General features: G+C 39.4%; 1 long non-coding RNA gene across 1 annotated transcript in view; it reads right to left on the reverse strand.

The window, feature by feature from the left end:
- Positions 1 to 15,424, reverse strand: part of LOC134541070 (uncharacterized) — a 99,976-nt gene extending 84,552 nt beyond the window's left edge. The window contains exon 1 of the long non-coding RNA XR_010076546.1: positions 15,403 to 15,424. This is a non-coding gene — a long non-coding RNA (uncharacterized LOC134541070). The remainder of the gene's footprint in view (positions 1 to 15,402) is intronic.
- Between the last annotated feature and the right edge of the window lie 6,203 nt (positions 15,425 to 21,627).

The raw sequence follows: 21,627 nt of genomic DNA on the forward strand, positions 1-21,627 counted from the left end.
AAAATTAAAATAAAGTCCAGGTATTGAATATTCGATTATCTTCTCTTCGTGGTTTAAAATAAAACATACATATGCTTGAATGAAACATAAAATATAAAATAATGCATCAGTTTTCGTATGAAATATTCATTATCATCTCAAAAAACGTATTTCATGTATGCAAAAAAAAAAAACCAGAGCCATGTGTAGGGGCATGCATTTTTCACGAAATAATCTAGTCACTCATTAGACTGCAACAAGGTATGTCATTGTTCCTTTGTAATTAGTAGACACCGGAAAAACTCGCGGGTTCAATGACCTTTAGGATAGACTCAAATATCCTTTACACACTCGGGCAAATGCCTACTGTTCATTGGCTGTTGACTTGTGAGTCGTCACGACTGGGTGGACTGTGATTCGACACTTCTACGAGTGAGGGTCTCTAATTGGCCCTCCAGTCCTCCAGATTAACAGTGGACCAATGGCAGAAGCAGCACTAAGGTATAATTATTTGAAGTTTAGCATAGCACGTAATGAACCCGCGAATTATTCAGGTCTGTAGTGATTAGCAGTCGTCTACGAGAGAAGACATCGCCCTGTCTGGCCGGGCCATTCAGGATTCGTTTTGCTTCCGCGCTGGATGGCTGTGATTGGTGCGCTGAAATAAATTCAACCAACAACGATTCACAGAAAAATGCTACACAGATTTTTAGCACACAGCTGGTCTGGAGATGTCTTCGCGGGAAAGTACATGGCCCTAGCCATTTTACGATATCTTATATATAAAATTCTCGTGTCACAGTTTTCGTTGCCATACTCCTCCGAAACGGCTTGACCGATTTTGATGAAATTTTTTGTGCTTATCCGGTATCTATGAGAATCGGCCAACATCTATTTTTCATCCCCCTAAATGTTAGGGGTAGTCCACCCCTAAATTTTTTTTTATTTCCAGTTTTTGGTAGGAAATCACCATGGCAACGGCTGTTGCTTTGTTGATGCTTCATTCGTCTCTATGGCAACGGCTATTTCATTGTTAGTGTAGTCCTCATCACTCATTAAATACAGACCACCAATTATTCAAATTAAGAAGACAATTACTAACTACATCTGATTTCTAAAAAGGTCCAGTGAACTCTTTACCAAGTCAACCGATTTCGATGAAAATTGGCATTTATGTGTAATTGTTTCCAACTTGAGAGATAGGGTAGTTTTTATTTCGATTAATGTTCGATTATCAATGTTGATTGGTGTTTAAGCCCGGGAAACAGTGGGCACTTCGTCTCCATGACAACGCTGCGTGCTCGAGAGTCGGGAAACCATCGGTGCTATTCGTTTTTTCCTTCCGTACATTACAAAGCATTGTATTAAGTTTTTGTCAAAATTAATTAATTTTCATTGTATTTCATTTATTATAACTGTAAATAGGAGATTTGGTCTCATTTCCCCCCCCCCCCCCCCATTAATACAACCGTGCGAAGCCGGGTCGGGCAGCTAGTATATATATATAGAGACCTGAAACATTCGTGGGTTCATTACGTGCTATGCTAAAATTCAAATAATTATACCTTAGTGCTGCTTATGCCATTGGTCCACTGTTAATCTGGAGGACTGAGGGCCAATTAGAGACCCTCACTCATAGAAGTGTCGAATCACAGGCCACCCAGTCGTGACGACTCACAAGTCAGCAGCCAATGAACAGTTGGCATTTGCCCGTGTGTCTAGGTATAATATTTGTTGTAGTTGGTACAAACTATTTCTGGGTGCTAAGGTGCTCCTTGCGGCCTGCACAATACCCTTAAACGTGGCTTGTGAGGTTTGCTGAGCGGTGCTGGGAGGGAGGAAGGTTTTAACAGCCTCTTTTACGACCCCGTGGAGCGACTGGGTGGGACTTTTAAGGCTCGTAATGGCTGCCGTATCGTCGCCTGGACGGACGTTTTAATCTGCGACCAGAAAAACCTCCCCCCCCCCCCCCCCCCCCCCCCCCCCCGCGGCCATGTGAACACGTCGATACACCCAGACGAGAACCTCGACAGTTTCGATCCCGCGCGTCGACCACAACTCCGCGCCTGGCACATCGATCTATCGAACCAGTGATTTTTTTTTTTTCATTTCCCTTCGCGACCTATCGATAGAGACCGGAAAAATTCGCGGATTCACTTCATGATGCGCTAAAATTCAAATAATCATACCGTTGCGCTGCTTCTGCTGTTGGTTCAATGTTATTATGTAGGACTCTTGGCCGATTAGAGACAATCAATCAAAGAAGTATCCAAACACAAGTTATCCACTTGAGACGCCTCAAAATTCAGCTCCCAAAGAACAGGCACCGTTTGTCCAAATAGGCAGATGATCGTGGAGTCTACCATGGAGGTCATTGAACTCACGAATTTTTCAGGTCCCTATAGTTATGACGTTGTCACGTTAAACTATCGTCCGTAAACCGACTTTACAGACAACCAATTTTATTTTTATTCTGTCTTCGCTTATTTTTGGGTTTTATTTTAAATCTTGGACGGGAGGGATTCGAACCCATGGACAAATTACCCCCCCCCCCCCCCCCCAATTCCGGCTATGTCAAAGCGTGCTCTCTGTCTGTCACTGTTAAAAAAGGGTTCACCTTCAACTTACGAAAAATGCTGGTTACGAATTATCCCTGGATAGTTCGTAAGTTTACGGACACAGATTTCACTTCCATTGAACACGAGTCCAAAAGAACATCTTTGGTATGTTAACAAAACATTCCAAAATGGTTTGAGTCTACGATAAGATCAATCTTCTCCTGTCCAAGTGTGTGTTCACCTGCGTTTAGAACGAAACATACAAGTTGGAAGTCGAAATACGGCGCAGTTTCTGCAAAGATTAAGTTATTTGTAAAGACCGGAAAAACTCGCGGGTTCAATGACCTCCAGGATAGACTCCAATATCCTCTACACACTCGGGCAAATGCCAACTGTTCATTGGCTGCTGACTTGTGAGTCGTCACGACTGGGTGGCCCTGTGATTCGACACTTCTACGAGTGAGGGGTATCTAATTGGCCCTCAGTCCTCCAGATTAACAGTGGACCAATGGCAGAAGCAGCACTAAGGTATAATTATTTGAATTTTTGCATAGCACGTAATGAACCCGCGAATTTTTCAAGTCTCTAGGCATGAGTTTTGAATTAATTTTTTTTGGTCATATACCAAGATTATTCTTGTGGGTTCATGCGTTCAAACGAAAAAGAAATATTTAACCCTAAATCTACGTATATAACGGTAAAATAACCAAGATCATTAGATAATTTGTAACCGGCTTTCTTCGTTATTTTAAATTGTTGTTTTTTAACACCGTATTTGTGCCCACACTCGTAGAAATTACAGTAGATTTACAGATTTTTCCAAGAAGAATTTACCTCGAATAAAGCAAGAGTTCGTCATAATTTCAGATAACTGTATCTTCGTAAATAAAACCACATTGTATTTCGACATCGCAGTTCTGGTCATGGGGTAAAGAACACACGCAGAGAAAATAAGAGAGTGATTTTGTAGGTCCCTCGGCAAGATTTTTTTTTTTTTTTTTAATGTGTTGCTGGTGCACCAAAATTGTTCAGTGTGAGCCAAAAATAGCAACCGTACATTTCATAAAACAATATCTCAGAGATATTTAGAATTTTTGCTTCCAAAAATTGTTGTTATTCTTCCTGGAGAACTAAAAAATAAAAATTATTTTCAAATAAAAAAAAAATGTTAATATTTAGCTAGATAATTTAACTGATGAGGAGATGGCTTTAGTATTTTAGTAAGTTCTATATATATGTTATAACTTTGTACCTGTACTTTACTTAAAATACTAATTTTAATTTAATTATATTTTCATTTATTCACGTAACAATGTTATAATTTATACGTTTTTTTGATCATACATTATATTGAATTTTAATGAAATGGTATTTTTAACTTTCATCTTAATAAAACTAATTAAGGTTTCTAAGGTTACCTTTATTTTATATATTTATTTCTCAGTTATTATATACATTTACAAATGTTTACAATCGTAAAAAATACCGTAATGTAATTTGAAGTGACTAGATGCACTCACATACAAGCTTGCTTTCGTGAGTGCTAAATTTCCTGGTCAATTACGTAAATATTGTTAACAGAATGTAAAACAAAAAAGGGGGAAAACTAATTATTATTATTAATTCTACGAAGATACCCGTGAGTTCGAAGATGTTTGGATAGTTTGAAGTTCTTCCGCACGTTTAAGGAGGGAAATTCTTAGCCGTGCAGTTGGCGACGAGGAATTCGCTTCCTGGTTCGTGTCGCTGACGTCAGCTTGTCGAAGAGGGGGGGGGGAGGGGGTTTGACTTGGACGATGTGGGGGGGAGGGAGGGTATTTTATCCCGGATCTGTGATGATCTTCACGAAACCTTTCCCCCCCTCCCTTCCCCTACAATCACCACTCTGCCTTTTCCCTGCCCCGATTTCATTTTTTTTTTTTTAATTCCCGGAGCGGTTGTCGGCCTGTGGGAGGATTGCGATCTGCAGTCTGAATGGCGGGCCACGACGGTCGAAGCTAATTGGAAGGAAGGACGTGGTTGGTTGGAAGGGGTGTGTTGTGGTGGGGGGGTCAGGAGAGTTGAGGAGAGGGGGGGGAGGACAGGACTCGACCACCGACCGCAGGGGGAAGCAGCAGACGAAGATGACTAATGGCCTAGAGGCCGGAAAAATTCGCGGGTTCAATGACCTCCAGGATAGACTCCCAATGTCCTCTACACACTCGGGCAAATGCCAACTGTTCATTGGCCGCTGACTTGTGAGTCGTCACGACTGGGTGGCCTGTGATTCGACACTTCTATGAGTGAGGGTCTCTAATTGGCCCTCAGTCCTCCAGATTAACAGTGAACCAATTGCAGAAGCAGCACTAACGTATAATTATTTGAATTTTAGCATTTCACTTAATGAACCCGCGAATTTTTCAGGTCTCTAGCTATAACACTAAGTATATTACTTAATAGATTGAAATAAGTCTGAAAATACTTCCTACAAACAAAACTTAACCTTATTGAGCTGATTTAACATGTAAGATCTAACAGTAAAATTTTCATCACGAAATTCTTTGATTCATTATGGCGTCGAATGTACGAATGTAAAGAGCACTGGCGCAACAGCCACAGACACTAGCACAGCGCGGTCCAAACACAGACTGTCCTCGCCAGAGGAGAGTATCGACTGAAAGTAACCTTAGCGTCCGATAAAACATACATTTCTTCAAGGAAGCGAAACCATCCTCGAATTTAATGGTCATAACATAAAGAGATAATAATCGCAAATTTAAAAAAAAAATTAGTACTTGAGAAAATTATAAAGGCGGTTATCTTTTTGTGCATGCAATAGTACTTTCGCAGTAAAAATTGTATCGACGGTCGCGAAACGCCCCGCTAGAATGCGTTGAAACCAGTTTCTAGCCTCGCGCAGGGCGCAGTTTAATAAAACGGCTGCGGAATTGTTCCCTTGCTGGGACACGCTGACGCGACGGAGTCACCTCAAGTGTCTGCGGGCGAGTGTCACGCGAATTACGGACTGTCGCAGGCCAGACTGTAAGAAAACTGTAAGAAAATTTTAGAAGTATTTCTCTCCAGTTGATTTATGTGATAAACATTATGAAGATAAAATCTAAATGTAGATGAAGAAAATTTAGTCCTGGTTATGGAATATATTTAAGGTATTTGAAGAAGAAGGAAAATATGTTCACTTTCATGATGTGATAAATATAATAGTCTAAAACCCCTTTTTAGGTGAAGAAAATATTTATTATAATTTTTGGTGATGGCATATATTTAGAAGATTCTGAAGAAAGAAGAAAATTATTGTTTAATATTATTTATTTTGTTTACTTTAACATTCATTTGGATAAAGGAAATTAATCTTACATGAATATATATAATATGCATATAACATTAACTATGGGGACAAGTCAATATAATCTCTCACTAACCCCGATAAACCTTTTGATAATAAGTTAATATGAAGATTATATGATTTGAAGATAAAACTATTACTAGATTGATAAATCTCCTATTATACCCTAACAGGGATTACATATAGGAACGTAGCAATAGAAATATGCCTTTATTATTTATTGGAGAAATCTGTCGCAGGACGGAGACTCGACCCTCAGTCAACGGAGTCGTTCCAGCAGCTGGAGATCTGAACGCACCAGCAGCTGGAGATCTGAACGCACCAGCGGCTGGAGATCTGAACGTACCAGCGGCTGGAGATCTGAACGTACCAGTGGCTGGATATCTGAACGTACCAGCGTCTGGAGATCTGAACGCACCAGCAGCTGGAGATCTGAACGTACCAGCAGCTGGAGATCTGAACGTACCAGCAGCTGGATATCTGAACGTACCAGTGGCTGGATATCTGAACGTACCAGTGGCTGGATATCTGAACGTACCAGTGGCTGGATATCTGAACGTACCAGCGGCTGGAGATCTGAACGCACCAGCAGCTGGAGATCTGAACGCACCAGCAGCTGGAGATCTGAACGTACCAGCAGCTGGAGATCTGAACGCACCAGCAGCTGGAGATCTGAACGCACCAGCAGCTGGAGATCTGAACGTACCAGCAGCTGGAGATCTGAACGCACCAGCAGCTGGAGATCTGAACGTACCAGCAGCTGGAGATCTGAACGTACCAGCAGCTGGAGATCTGAACGTACCAGCAGCTGGAGATCTGAACGCACCAGCAGCTGGAGATCTGAACGTACCAGCAGCTGGAGATCTGAACGTACCAGTGGCTGGATATCTGAACGTACCAGCAGCTGGAGATCTGAACGTACCAGCAGCTGGAGATCTGAACGTATCAGCAGCTGGAGATCTGAACGCACCAGCGGCTGGAGATCTGAACGCTCCAGCGGCTGGAGATCTGAACGCACCAGCAGCTGGAGATCTGAACGCACCAGCAGCTGGAGATCTGAACGCACCAGCGGCTGGAGATCTGAACGCTCCAGCGGCTGGAGATCTGAACGCACCAGCAGCTGGAGATCTGAACGCACCAGCAGCTGGAGATCTGAACGCACCAGCGGCTGGAGATCTGAACGCACCAGCAGCTGGAGATCTGAACGCACCAGCAGCTGGAGATCTGAACGTACCAGCGGCTGGAGATCTGAACGCACCAGCGGCTGGAGATCTGAACGCTCCAGCGGCTGGAGATCTGAACGCACCAGCAGCTGGAGATCTTAATGCACCAGCAGCTGGAGATCTGAACGCACCAGCGGCTGTTGATCTGAACGTACCAGCGGCTGGAGATCTGAACGCACCAGCGGCTGTTGATCTGAACGTACCAGCGGCTGGAGATCTGAACGCACCAGCGGCTGGAGATCTGAACGCACCAGCAGCTGTTGATCTGAACGCACCAGCGGCTGGAGATCTGAACGCACCAGCAAGCGGCGAACCTCCGCCAGCCCAGCAAAGAAAGTAGACGGCGCGGCGGTCAGCAGTTATCCTCGGCCGTACAACGGTCGCCCCTGTAGGTATACGGGAATGTTAATGCAGGTCCCAGCCCTCCTTCCAACTGGGGCTAATTTAATGGGCCGTAGACTTGGACGCGCGCAGGAGGGAAAAGAAAACCCGTTTGACAGTTACAAGAATTAATGTCGCGGGGATGCAGTTTGCACAAGGCCGCTAATAGCTTCTCGCGCAGGACTGCCCCGGCGTAGGCAACTGAACAAGTGGACTTGGGGAGAAACCGGCGGAGGAAAAAAGAAAAAAAATAAAAAGAAAGGAATGCGCACTCGCGCGGAAATTTATTATGCGCTGTGATTAATTCAAGTCCTTGTCAGGGCTTCGTGCATGGGGGAATACATCGGTCGGTTGCCATGGCAACCCCGCTCGGTCCTTGCTCCACATCCGGTGGCGTACGACCGGATCTGCCAAGATCGGGTGACCATTAAGCGCGTGCCTTCCATTTCAGGTCATGATTTTACATTTGTATTAATCACTGATCAAATGAGTAGAGACCTGAAAAAATTCGCGGGTTAATTTCGTGTTATGCTAAAATTCAAATAATTATACCTTAGTGCTGATTCTGTCATTTGTCCACTGTTAATCTAAAGGACTGAGGGCCAATTAGAGACCCCTCACTAGTAGAAGTGTCGAATCAAAGGGCCACCCAGTCGTGACGACTCACAAGTCAGCAGCCAATGAACAGTTGGCATTTGCCCGAGTGTGTAGATGATATTGGAGTCAATCCTGGAGGTCATTGAACCTGCGAATTTTTCCGGTCTCTAAACATAAGAATTCACGTACAAATACAGATATCTGTAAATTTTGGTTTGTTTACATCAGAACAACTGCTTCACTCCGAAATAGTGGTCGCAGTAACACTGACTTCGCATCCCTACCCGGGCATTAATGCATTGTACTGTCCCATTACCTCCAGTAGTTAAAGTTATTTGTAAACCCTTCCCTGAATAACTTTCCAGTATTAACTGCTCGGATTAATACGCCTGATACAACGATAAAGTACAATTATTGATTATCCTGTGACTTTTTCCGTGGTTTAAAAATTGGTACTTCAACGAAACATAAATTAAAAAACAAAAATTGTGCGCCAATTTTTTCGGTTTTATCTCGAGAAATGTATTTAAAAAGATGCAAAAAAAAATAATCACAGCCTAGTGTTGTACAAAAGTTACAAGATATTTCTTGTAGTATTACGATGCTAAAGTGTTTTGACGTTCAGCTGGGTCTCGGAATCTTTTTTGGAAATATGCGTGCCTGCTACGTCCGAATTCTTCAGCCAGTCAAAATTCCTTGACTAGACACTGCGACAAACAGAATAAAGATTGACGAAAGTGTCAGTTGAGGTGTTGCTTTGAGAGTATTGCCTGCCAGACCAGTCCAGTCTTCTTCTGGTGGTAATGACTTCATAAGTGGAGTAATTACTTGCGTATAATGTTTTTGTGTCCTCCGCAAAGAGATGCGTGGATAACAACCAAGGCTGATGGCCAGGGGGTGATAACGCCTCTAGCTGATTAATCGCTGGCTTTGCACTGCACACACATAGTGCAGCATTTATTTTATAGTAAAATAATTGGTCTTTAAAAAAAATAGCAAAAAAAAAAGGAGTGTGTACTTAGGCACACACGTTATACTTCTATAACATTGATAAAATATTAACCTGAAACATTTTAAAACACAGATTATAACACTAAGTATATTGCTTAAACGGCTGAAATCAGTCTGTAATACTTCCTACAAACAAAACTTTGCCTTATTGAGCTGATTTAACATTTAAGATCTAACAGTAAAATTTTCATCACGGAATTTTTTGATTCATTATGGCGTAGAATATACGAACATATACGAAGGCTAAAAGTGTGTTGTATTCCAACAGTATGATTAACGCTGCACCATCTGTTTATTTCAATGTTAACTAAGTGTTTTCGAAATTGTAATTCCAGAATTCTAACGTATTTTTTTAAAGTTGTTATTATTAATTTTTATGACAATAAATTATAACATGAAGAATTAGAGAAAAGCTGTAGCCTACTATTAAAAAGTTTTAGTTTTTGTACGCTTGCGTGGTGTAAACTCTGCGATGTTCACGGAAGCAATATATTCTGATTAATGACTCAGGTCCGCCAAGATTTCTTAGACTTCCACAGATGGCAACACTGTAATGGAGAACCTCTCTTATGTGATATAGCTAGAGACTGGAAAAATTCGCGAGTTCAATGACCTCCAGGATATATTACACGATCCTCTGCCTACTTGGACAGACGGCGCCTGTTCATTGGGTGATGAATGTTGAGGCGTCTCAAGTAGGTAACTAGTGGTTGGATACTTCTTTGATTGATGGTCTCTAATTGGCCAAGAGTCCTACATATTAACAGCGAAACCAATAGCAGAAGCAAGCAAATGTATAATTATTTGAATTTTAGCATAGCACGAAATGAACCCGCGAATTTTTCCGGTCTCTAGATATTGATTTGTGAATATTAAACAAAAAATTAAACACACAAACGATTAATTTAAAACACGATTATTTTATCTTAGTTTTTCTTTAAGTTTCTTAAACTAATTTATAATTAGGAATTAAGTTTATAAAACAAAACTACGTAAATAGCTGACAATAGTTAAATCTTGAATTTGTTGAAAAATAATCGGTAAAATGACGACATTACGGAATGAAAATATTTTAGGATACTAATAACTAGGGACACCTGTATTTCGCGAATACATTTCGTGTCAAGGTATTTCACAAAATACTGTAGCTTTTCTCCTGTGGTTATTGGCTGAGGTCGGTGAGAGGTGTCGTCCCGCTCTTGACGGGGCCAATGAGAATGTGGTCACCGTACTGCTGCACCCTCACAATTTGCCATGACTCTTAGAAAAAGCTACAGTGTTTTGTGAAATACCTTCACATGAAATGAAATCGCGAAATACAGGTTTTCCTACAGTAATAACTTGAGACCGGAAAAATGCGCGTGTTCAATGACCTCCAGGATAGACTCAAATATCCTTTACACACTCGGGCAAATGCCAACTGTTCATTGGCTGCTGACTTGTGAGTCGACACGACTGGGTGGCCTGTGATTCGACACTTCTACGAGTGAGGGTCTCTAATTGGCCCTCAGTCCTCCAGATTAACAGTGGACCAATGGCAGAAGCAGCACTGAGTATAATTATTTGAATTTTAGCATAACCACGTAATGAACCCGCGAATTTTTCAGGTCTCTACTAATAACCCTTTGAACTTCAAGACAAAAAGCACGGAGTGAGTGATGCAAGACCGTGAACCGAGGAAACTGCACGGGAACTGCAAGAGTCTAATAGCTGCACACAGCCTGACTCAGTCGGGTGTTAATCACGGCCGAGTCCGTGTTTGCCGCGTATTACTGGCGGTCGAGGCAGGTAACTTATCACGTCTGCGACCTGGGACGTCAGTAATTACACACGATGGAAATGTTAGTGCGCGGTCGATTTCTCAGCGAGATGCTGGGGGCAGAGCTATTATCTCTCTCTCTCTCTCTCTCTCTCTCTCTCTCTCTCTCTCTCTCTCTCTGTCGCCATTATGAATATGTTGTTGTCTCGTATCCCAGCTAGCCTTGCGCCCACACTTAGTTATTCTTGAATTACTCGATACAGTTTCTCATGCGTAAGGTCAATTCCAAAATTTAAAGATTTTTACTTTTATTACAGGTAGCTACTTGTATGAAGTCTATAAGATGTTTTTCAAGCAATTGTGTCCTCAAATATTATTCATTTAATTAAAGATAATAAATTTAATATATACATGAAATAATTTTAACAAAACATATATGTATGTATGTTTATTAATGTAACAGTGTGTAAAAAAAATTAAATCGTAAGTCAGTTTTAAAATGGTAGCGGAAAGTAATTGTAATTGTAATTTTACTGATTACTTCTATGTAAAGTAATTTTTACTTGTAATTAGTTACATTGTCACCACAGTAATTGTAATTGAGCCCAATTTCTTTTTCCGAGTACTTTTAACTACACTGCCAATCTCATATCAATCTAATATATTGATCGGTAAAAAAGTCTAGCAATCTGATATAAGATATCGGTGAAAATTAAAGCACGTGTTCAATTATTTTTTACCTCATACAGCTCGAAAAAAAATAACGTCTAGTAAATACATGGAGAAATATTTTCGGCTCAACAAAAAATGAGAGAGAGCTTTGGAAAAAATTAACAGGGGAAAAAAACTCTTCGTTAGAAGTAATGTAAAGACAGTAAAATTAACCAAATCGGCATGCGAGATTAAGCTTTAAGTGTCAATTTTTTTTTCACTATGTATTTTTTATGTGAAAAAAAATTATAATTGTAGGATTGTAAAGGGCCGTCTACAATTCCAATGTCCCAGACTGTGTCCGACGGACACTGATCGCTGATTGGTCCACGTGACCCTATGACGTCATACGTGGTGTGGGCGATGGTACGAATCGCCTTGGTCCGAATAAATTGGTCAACTTGAACTTTTTGTCCCAATCTGTTTCCTTTGATAGCAGAGAACAAAAACAGATCACTTAACGATATCTGAGCCGGTCCCCGTTTGAAAATCATGCATGAAAACAACAAACAAAAAACAATCGAAAAACATTTTCTGCGTTCTATCGACTACTTTAGAATTCAGGAGATTCGGACATCACTACATCAGGCATCACAATTGTATACATAGGGCAGTTTTCCATGCGACAATGTGATATTTGTATGAAAACTTTAAAATATCTACTACTCTTTTAAACATCCACCTGGGAAAATTATTGAGATTTAGTGAAATTTAATTTTTAAAAAAAATTTGTTAAAATTGTTCAGGTTGGAGCAGTTTTCATTGTTTTCCAGCAAAATATGATAGTTAATTTCTTTTTTCTCCAACTAGGAATATATATAAAAAAATGCAGTCATTAATTTTTCATATAATAATCTTATTTATAATTAGAGACAGGAAAAATTCGCGGGCTCAATGACCTCCAGGATAGACTCCAAAATCCTCTACACACTCGGGCAAATGCCAACTGTTCATTGGCTGCTGACTTGCGAGTCGTCACAACTGGGTGGCCCTGTGATTCGACACTTCTACGAGTGAGGGTCTCTAATTGGCCCCTCAGTCCTCCAGATTAACAGTGGACCAATGGCAGAAGCAGCACTAATGTATAATTATTTGAATTTTAGCATAGCACGTAATGAACCCGCGAATTTTTCAGGTCTCTATTTATAATTATATACCACAGTTGTTAATATACGAAATAAGTTTAATCAAGACTTGTTTCTTGAAATTATAAGAATGTAGTAAAATCTGTTTATTTGAAACAGCACCAAGCACAGCCATTTGAAATTATATTTGAATGAAATTTAAAAAAAAAAGGAAAGAAATATCACAGACTAACCTCATAACGGACTTTTGTTAAAATCACTAATCGGTTATGGGAGCATTGAATATTTTTATATAGCTATGAAACCTATTGTTTTCAAAGCACTTTGAAATTCAAATGAAAATATTTTGAATTAATTTAAATATGTTATTTAACAAAACTTTTAGTTAGTTTTGAACCAAGGTCTTTCTCTAATACCTTTATCATAAAATAAAAACGAAGTCATGTGAAGGAAACGATTGAGCGACACTTAAAACAATTTTACCCTGTGAACGAATGTATTCCCCCCCCCCCCCCCCCCCCCCACATTGTCATATTTATTTATTTTTTTGTAAACACTAGGCTATTTTATACTCAATTGGAAAAAAACACGAACTACCTGGTTTATAAATTAAATAAGTTTTGATATTTTTTCCAACTTTATTTCTAATACACAAATCGTGTTTTATGGTGTATTACAGACATTTTCGATGTCATCGGAATGCCATAGAAAAGTATTTTTAAATGTGTGGTAAATTTATTACAGATTTACTGCATTTAGATACGAAAAAAATATTTTTGTTTGTTTAATACAAACTGTTGACTTTACTGTGTCCATCTTACATTCTCGTTGCCCTAAATCTTGACTGTTATCGTGTTTTCCCCACATTCTTCGCAGTTGGGGGTTTGAATGTTGAAATGAAATGCTGTAATTTGTCATTCGCTGTATTTTGTTTCTCCCCATATTAACTGCTTGTGATATTGTGGTGTTGTGGTCCAAACAAATTTTTGTCCTTTTTTTTTTAGCCTTTTAGTGTTTGTGCTTTTTTGATACGCATATTCGTCTAATTTGGGGGGGGGGGGGGGGGTTGGTAAAAAGGGTTAAGCTATGAGTTTCTCGACTATTCCTTAAGTATCAGATTTTCATTTATGGCCGTGGTTTGATTTGTTGTTTAGTATGCACATTTTACTTTAATAGATTGTTTTCAAATAAAAACTATCTTCAGTCAACTAGACAGATGGGACATACTATTTCTAATTATTTTTTAAATAAAAATTTATATTACCCAATGAAAGGCTAAACTTCACGAGTAAAACTGGTTTTCATTTCAAATTTTCGGCCCTACATATGTGTATTTATTTTAAATACGCATAGTTTTAAATCAGTTTTATATAAATATCCATAGGCCTATGTGTATTATTATTTTTGTTTTTAATAAAATACCTTTCTCTGTGAAGTATTTTCTGAAATATGAAAATTCTAGTAATTTTCTTGTTTAAGTCATGAAACTTTTGCTGCGATATTTTTTTTCGTCAAGAGTTCTTTAAGTTATTTACACAATGTTTCACTTGTGTTTCCGGTACAATAAAAATGGAGTTACTGCGTGTGATATATAGGAGAGAAAAAAATCTTTATACGTTTAGTTAAAAGCACGAATATCCGAATAAAACATAATTTTCTCAAAGTGTAACTTTAAATAGTGGTAATAATTCCACACATATATATTATGTTAGTGTTGTATTATTTCATTGAAGTCTCCAGGTTTGTGTAATATTTATGTTATAACTATTTATAATTGCATTTAAACTAGAAAACTCTGACTAAGAAAGTACAGTTTTGTTTTAAATAAGCGCACAACATCTGATTAAATACTTAAATACTAGGACATCCATATAAAGTTTTAAATTAAATACAACATAGGCCTACGTGGTTTTTATATCAACGCATTTTAGTAAAATTAATTACAAATAAAAATAAACGCTGTCTAGACTTTATCATTAAACATTAGTAACAAAAAAAATATTTGCACAACTAGTAAATAATGCAACTACATACTTTGAGTGAGACAAATTTTACATACGAATAGGCCTATGCTAAGAAGTTTAAATATAATCCACGAATATAAATAAACAACTGTCCAACTAAACAACTAAGAGAAAAGAGCAAATGCTTGAACTCCAGCCAACGGCACATTTCAGTACGTCCTGGCGTGTACAATTTATTACTTACAAGATCTATTTTACATTAATGTTTGAGATTCCTGTTTCACGTACAGGCACTATCATATAAAATTTATCACAGTACTAGTTACTTGCTACTATAAATTCTTAGTTACTGGCTAGAGTTAAGTTTCTTTTTAAAACTAAACGACATACAAACATATGGTTTTCAATAAAATAGTGAAGATACTACTTTAAGGTATATAACCAACGGTGTTTCAACTTGTTACCCATGACGTATGTAATATTTATATTTCGAAATAATGTTAAAATAATTTGCATAACTCAATTTTAAACATTTTTATTTTTTGGTAATCTGAGACAATTATATGGTTTATTTTTACTGCCGATACGATCTTCGGTGAAAATTAAAAATTTAAAAGGAGTTCTTTTGGAATGAAGTAAAATCAGAATAAGTGCACAATTAAAAGCGCTCTCAGATAAACGCTGGGTTGTTGAAGTTCGCTCTTAGCTAGTCCGTAAAAAAAAAAAAAATACAGAAGACACTCTGAAGGTTTTTTTGTAAAAAAAAAAAAACGTACGATGTACGCACTCACCTGGAATACGAAGTTGACCTTGGGCCGGGTCGCTGCAGCGGCCCCGAAATACGCCGTCGCCTTAAGAAAAGCGCAACGCGCAGCGAGACTTACGTAACCGCTGCATTTTCCCTCGCACCGATGCACGACGCCGCACTTTGCGTTCCTTTATTTCCTTCGAACCTCGAGCACGGAAGCGCACGGAAGCGCAATGCGCGTCTGGAATGAGTTCCAGGAGGCAGTTCGCACGTCGGAACGCGGCTTCGAGCTCGGAGACTTCGACGCTTGTCCAGACGGGTAACTCATCGACCCGGATCGTTTCCAGGACGCGGTGGAAATCAAAACGGGAAATCAAGAAGTGGACCGGTAAATATATATATATATAATTTTTTTTCTTTTTCGCGTGTTCTTTTCAGGCAGTATGGACCGATGTGCGCAAAGGGGGGGGGGGATTCAAAGAGTTGACGACTCGCACCCGAGAAAAATAATCCCCCCGGCGAAGCTAAAAGCGGTCATTAGGCGACGTGTCAGGAGTTCACGTGCTCCGGTTGTCCGCGGCGGTGGTCCGTTGGTCTTCGCCCGAGGAGTTTTGCGGAGTTGGAAGATACGCCCTTCGACGTCGACCGCAGATCCCTCCGGAGAGAGAGAGAGAGAGAGAGAGGAGAGGAGAGAGAGAGAGAGAGAGAGAGAGAGAGAGAGAGAGAGAGAGAGAGGAAGAGATAGAGAGAGACGCGTGGACCACCAGGGTTCGCAGTCGACTGGAAGCCGGCTGAGCGGTCGTCGTCTACCTTGCCCCCCCCCCCCCCCCAACCACCCCCCACCGAACCTCGGAGGAGGAGAGGCGCTACAGGAGGGGGGATGTTGTGGCCATCGTAGCTATAACCCCCCCCCCTTCCCCTTTTTATCAATCCTCTTAAACCCCTCCCCCCCCCTTCCTTCTTCATCCGGCGACCCAGAAGCCGCCCCGCTTGTCTCGCCCGCCTGCAGAAGGAAGGGTTTTTTTCTGCAACCCCGCGCGCCAATTGCGACCCGCCTATCCCACCGGACCAATAAGGGCGAGGCCGCCAATTCCTCCCCCACACCCGCAACCACCCCACACAACCCAACTCTGAACCAACCACCCCCCTTTCCCCCCCCCCCCCCCTTTTCAGCACGCCGCGTATTGTTCGGAACACACCGTTGCTGCAGATGCAAAAGCCTCGTATGTCAATGTTTTTTTTGTTTTTTTTTTAAATATTGACATTAAAAAAAAAAAATTTCACGAAAGAATTTCCCTGCACCAGATGCATCGAACTTGCGCTGCATGACTACAATCCATAAATAAATATATATATATATTTTTAAAATTTCCTTCGCGGAGATTGGTTTCGCAAACAGTATATTTTTTTTGTAACCTCCTTAAAACCTGCAATATTTGACATGAGAGGTGGGGGGCGTTCATGCCCTCCTCCTTTACCACAATAAACTCTATATTTATTTTAAGCATAGTTTTTACGGTCGTTTTCCTCACCTTCTATGTGGTTCGAGTGACAGTTTTTTCGGGGAAGCAATGAGAATTTAGTTTTTTTTTGTCCGGTATGTCGCCGGACATGATTCATTTTGCGTTTGCTTCTTTTTTTTTTTCATTGTACCCGCTTCATTTTTTTTTTTTTTTTGCGATCGTGACTTGTGCGTTGTCCTATCGTCGTAATGGAAAAACCTCCCCCCCCCCTTTTTTTCTCTTTCTCCTATCGCCACTGAAGATTGTATCTTTAACCTTCTGTCATTAGAATGCAGGCACCAGAAATAAAATACCTTTTGGTGCGAAATAATTGAAATAATATTATTTCGTAAGTTTCAGCAAAGCCTGTAATTCGCAGTAAATAGATTGTGCCAATAGGCAGCGTTTAAATTAATATATACATATATATATGTAACACATTCGCCATTTTGTGCTTGTGAACAAGTCGTTAAGAGATCAGTTTCTAAGTTTTTTTTTATGGGAGAATACAGCTCACTGGAATTGAATATTTCACGTTCTTACTAAAGATAGAAGCATATAAGCAGTAAATATTTTCTGCAAAAGTACTCAAGCTTGTATGCTTATATATTTCAGCAAGGTTTCCAAAAAAAAAGTTTGAAGACTTTCTCCAAAATGTTAATGAAAAATTAATTTACTTATTTAACTTAAATAGTAGCTCCAGATCATCTCTTTTACAGATCTTTGTTAAGAAAAAAAATTTAAAATCGGTCCCACAAAGCATTATTTCATAATAACGAATTTGCGCAAACTGAACAACTACTCAAACGCCGTAACTAGAATTTAATCTGTTCAACTACCCAAAAACAGAGTTTTTATTGCTCAAATAACAGTATTTTTATTTTCACGATGTTATATTAAAATAGGCCTACGTGGCAGTAGAAACATTAAATACTAATTTAAAAAAAGGATTCATTGAGACTTTAAAAAAGTAAACTTGAGCCTTACTCTATGTTTATAACCCGTTTATTATTTTATGTGAACTGAAACCAATAGTTATAACAGAATAAATAAAAATTACAGATTCTTGATGGATAAAATTAGAATTTTGAATGTATTATGTTAATTAAACGCCTGTGTTTTTAAGAAAACGTTTATCTGGTAACACAATGACATAATTATTGTATACTTTTCTTTTACAATCCTTTTCATAAAAGTGGTAAATTTTATATCTTAATAAGAATACTTCAAACCTGTGTGCAAATTAATGAAAGTAAATCAAACAAGGCCTAATCCATTAATCTTCCTAGAACAATACTGTGTAGCCGTGTGTTTGAAATACACGTAGGCCTAATTACAAGTAAAAAATGTATGTATTTGCTATCTGTTTTCTTTTGACAAAAATTATATATATGCCTGTTTTCTTCAATAAAGTTTTGAGTAATTTTATTATATAACTTTTTCCCTCTTTGAAAATTGTTTTACATATGGTACTCAGTAATAATGGTATTGAAAGCGTTAGTAAATAAAGTTACTGTTACTTAAAATTCTGCTTTGTTATATGAGCGTAAACTGCTAATATTTTAAGACCATTACGAGCGATCATTTAACTGAAATAAATATTCTGCTTCACAGTTCACAGTAAGCAACAGAGTTTTTATAGAGAATTTATTTAGTAACTACAGCATAAAATTTAGTTAAAATCGAATTATTTTGTTGATTCAAACACATATTTATCGAAATAAAGTAAATGCTTCAAATACTTAAACATTATTATTAAACTTTCAGCGAATATAATTTAAGTTGTTTATTTCTTTACGTTTTTTAATGCAACATTTAATTCTAGAGATATTGTTGTTTAAGCCTATGTAATTTATGTCTTAAATTAAGTGCTAGCCTGCCATTTTTTTGCTAAAAATAATTTTTATTGAGAACATTTTAAAAAGTCAATTAGGAACAATTTTAATTTAAAAATAATTTCATTGAAATCAATAATCTAGAATTGTTAAATTATATTCCACTAACATAGTTTCAATGGTTCAAATTCTAGATTGAATTAATAAAATAATTCTTTAGAAGACCGAAAAACTAATACGTTAAAGAAAACATAATTTTTTTTTATCTTATGGATATTGGAGATTTCAAAATACATACATTTGGTTGAAAGGTTACGAAATCTTGTTTTTGTTTAGTAAACTTACATTAAAATTATTAATTCCAAATTAACGAAAAAGGTTTTAATGTTTGTACACCAGTTTTAACAAAATAAACGAAATGCATTTCTATAAGCTTAGTAACAGCAAAATATATATAAATTTAGTCAAAATAAAGATGCCTACTTTCAAGATAAATGTATCACATCTATTAAAAATTAATTTTAATATTTTCAGCAAAATTTGATTTGTATTTAAACACTGCTGTTTCTACTTATAAAAATACAGTCCAGATTGGTGGAACAGATACCACACCTCAATTACATAAGCCTTAAACCCGGCCAGGAATGAAACTACAAATAACACGCAGCAAGTATGCCAATAAACATGCCACAGGTCTGGAAGTAAAGATACCGCATCACAAATATGCTGCAGACAAGGTCTAGGTTTGGTAGTTCAGATACGGCACCATACATATGCTCTTAACATAGGCCAAACCTAGGGGGGGGGGGGGGGTGCAGAAGCCTGCCAAATCTATGATCTAAACCAGAGGTGCCCCCCCCCCCCAAACACTATGACTCCCTCCCCCCCCCCCCCCCCCCGAAATTTTTTATGCCATTTTCTCAATGATTTATTCAATTATTTTATAATATTATACTTTTTTAGTATTATATTTTATCACATATTGCATTAATTAAAACTGATTTTCTAATAATAATTTTGGTCATATCAGGTAATATTTCCATCCTGAACCGACAGATGCCAAACTGCTTTTGTTGAGGAAAGTGCGGGGTTGCCAATTTGATTTACAAGATCCCTTTCAATTATCAAAGCACCAGAAATGTATTTTCACATTAGAAGCTATAATTATGTAAATAATATATAAATTTTTCTCGTCTTTTAACCACCCCCCCTTTAAAATTTTAATGACGCAGTCTGCGTCGTTACCCCCCCCCCCCCCCCTTGTGGGCACCCCTGGCTAAACGAGGTCCAGGTCTCAGGTAGAAATACCATGCCAAATCTATCCTCTAAAAACAACCCAGTCCTTGCGAGTGCCATATCTACTTTAAACACGGCCAGGTCAGAAAGTACATTTACTGTGCAACATCTATGCTCTAAACACGACCCAGGTCAGAAAGTAGAGATGCTGTGCCACACCTATGCTCTAAAACACGACCCAGGTCAGAAAGTAGAGATGCTGTGCCACACCTATGCTCTAAACACGACCCAGGTCTGAGAGTACAGATACCGTGCCACAACTATGCTCTAAACACGACCCAGGTCAGAAAGTAGAGATGCCGTGCCACACCTATGCTCTAAACACGACCCAGGTCAGAAAGTAGAGATGCCGTGCCACACCTATGCTCTAAACACGACCCAGGTCTGAGAGTACAGATACCGTGCCACAACTATGTGTTAAAAACTCGGCCCAATTATGAGAGTAGAACTGAAACTGCACCTCATTTTGTTCTACACACGGCCGAGGTCTGAGACTACAGATACCTAGAGATCTGAAAAATTTCGCGGGTATCATTACGTGCTATGGTAAAATTCAAATAATTATACATTAGTTCTGCTTCTGCCATTGGTCCACTGTTATTGTGTAGGACTTTTAGCCAATTAGAGACCATCAATCCAAGAAGTATCTAATCACAAGTTACCCACTTGAGACGCCTCAAAATTCAGCATCCAATGAATAGAGACCGGAAAAAATTGCAGATTCATTTCGCGATTGTCTGAAATTCATACACATATGTCTTTAAGCTGCTCTTACTATTGGCTCACTGTTCATCTGGGCGACTCTGGGCCAATGAGCAACCCTCAACCAAAGAAGTAACAAATCACAGGCAGACCAATTTGAGACGACTCACAAGTCAGCAGCCAATGAACTGGCGTTATTTTCCCGAGTGTACAGATGAATGTGTAGACTATCCTGAAGGACATCGATACCGCGAATTTTTAAAGGTCCCTACCAATGAACAGACGCTGTTTGCCCAAGTAGGCAGAGGATCGTGGAGTCTAACCTGTAGGTCACTGAATTCGCGAATTTTTCAGGTCTCTACAAATGCCGCTCCAAACACCGTCCTGGCTTTGAATATATATACTGTATAGAAGTCGCCAGCCCAGGTTAAAATTTCTAATACGGTTTTGAGGTAGTTGGTTGATTCACCGCCGCAATCGCCACCATCTCTAGGGGCATCGACTTGTGGTGGTCCCTAGCGGACAAGTGTCGAACTCTTCAAACACGCCTTCCCCCCACCCGTTGAAAGACCTTGAGCTGCAGTGAATGATGGGTGGGGGGGTGCGGGGGAATGACAGCGGGAGACAGTGCTGCGCTCTAACGTGTAAATAACAACCAAGACGATACAGGGCGTTACGGGCAGCGCACTGCAGCGGTGAAGTTCCCAAGCTGCTCATCATACGCTCCCTGAAAAAAACGTAAAGTAAATCCTATCCACTCGCGACTTCTATACAGTATGTATATTCAAAGGTCCTGGTCTCGGGAGAACCCGCAAACCCCTCGTCGCACTCGGAAGCGAGTTCCGCGGCCGTCGCGTCTCCGCTGGGTTCGTTAATCCCGCGCCGGGCCGTTTCGTCGGCGACCTTGAGGCCTTAGTACCACGCGGCGAGGCG

This window comes from Bacillus rossius, chromosome 18 (assembly GCF_032445375.1).
Source record: "Bacillus rossius redtenbacheri isolate Brsri chromosome 18, Brsri_v3, whole genome shotgun sequence".
NCBI classification, from domain to species: Eukaryota; Metazoa; Arthropoda; class Insecta; order Phasmatodea; family Bacillidae; genus Bacillus; species Bacillus rossius.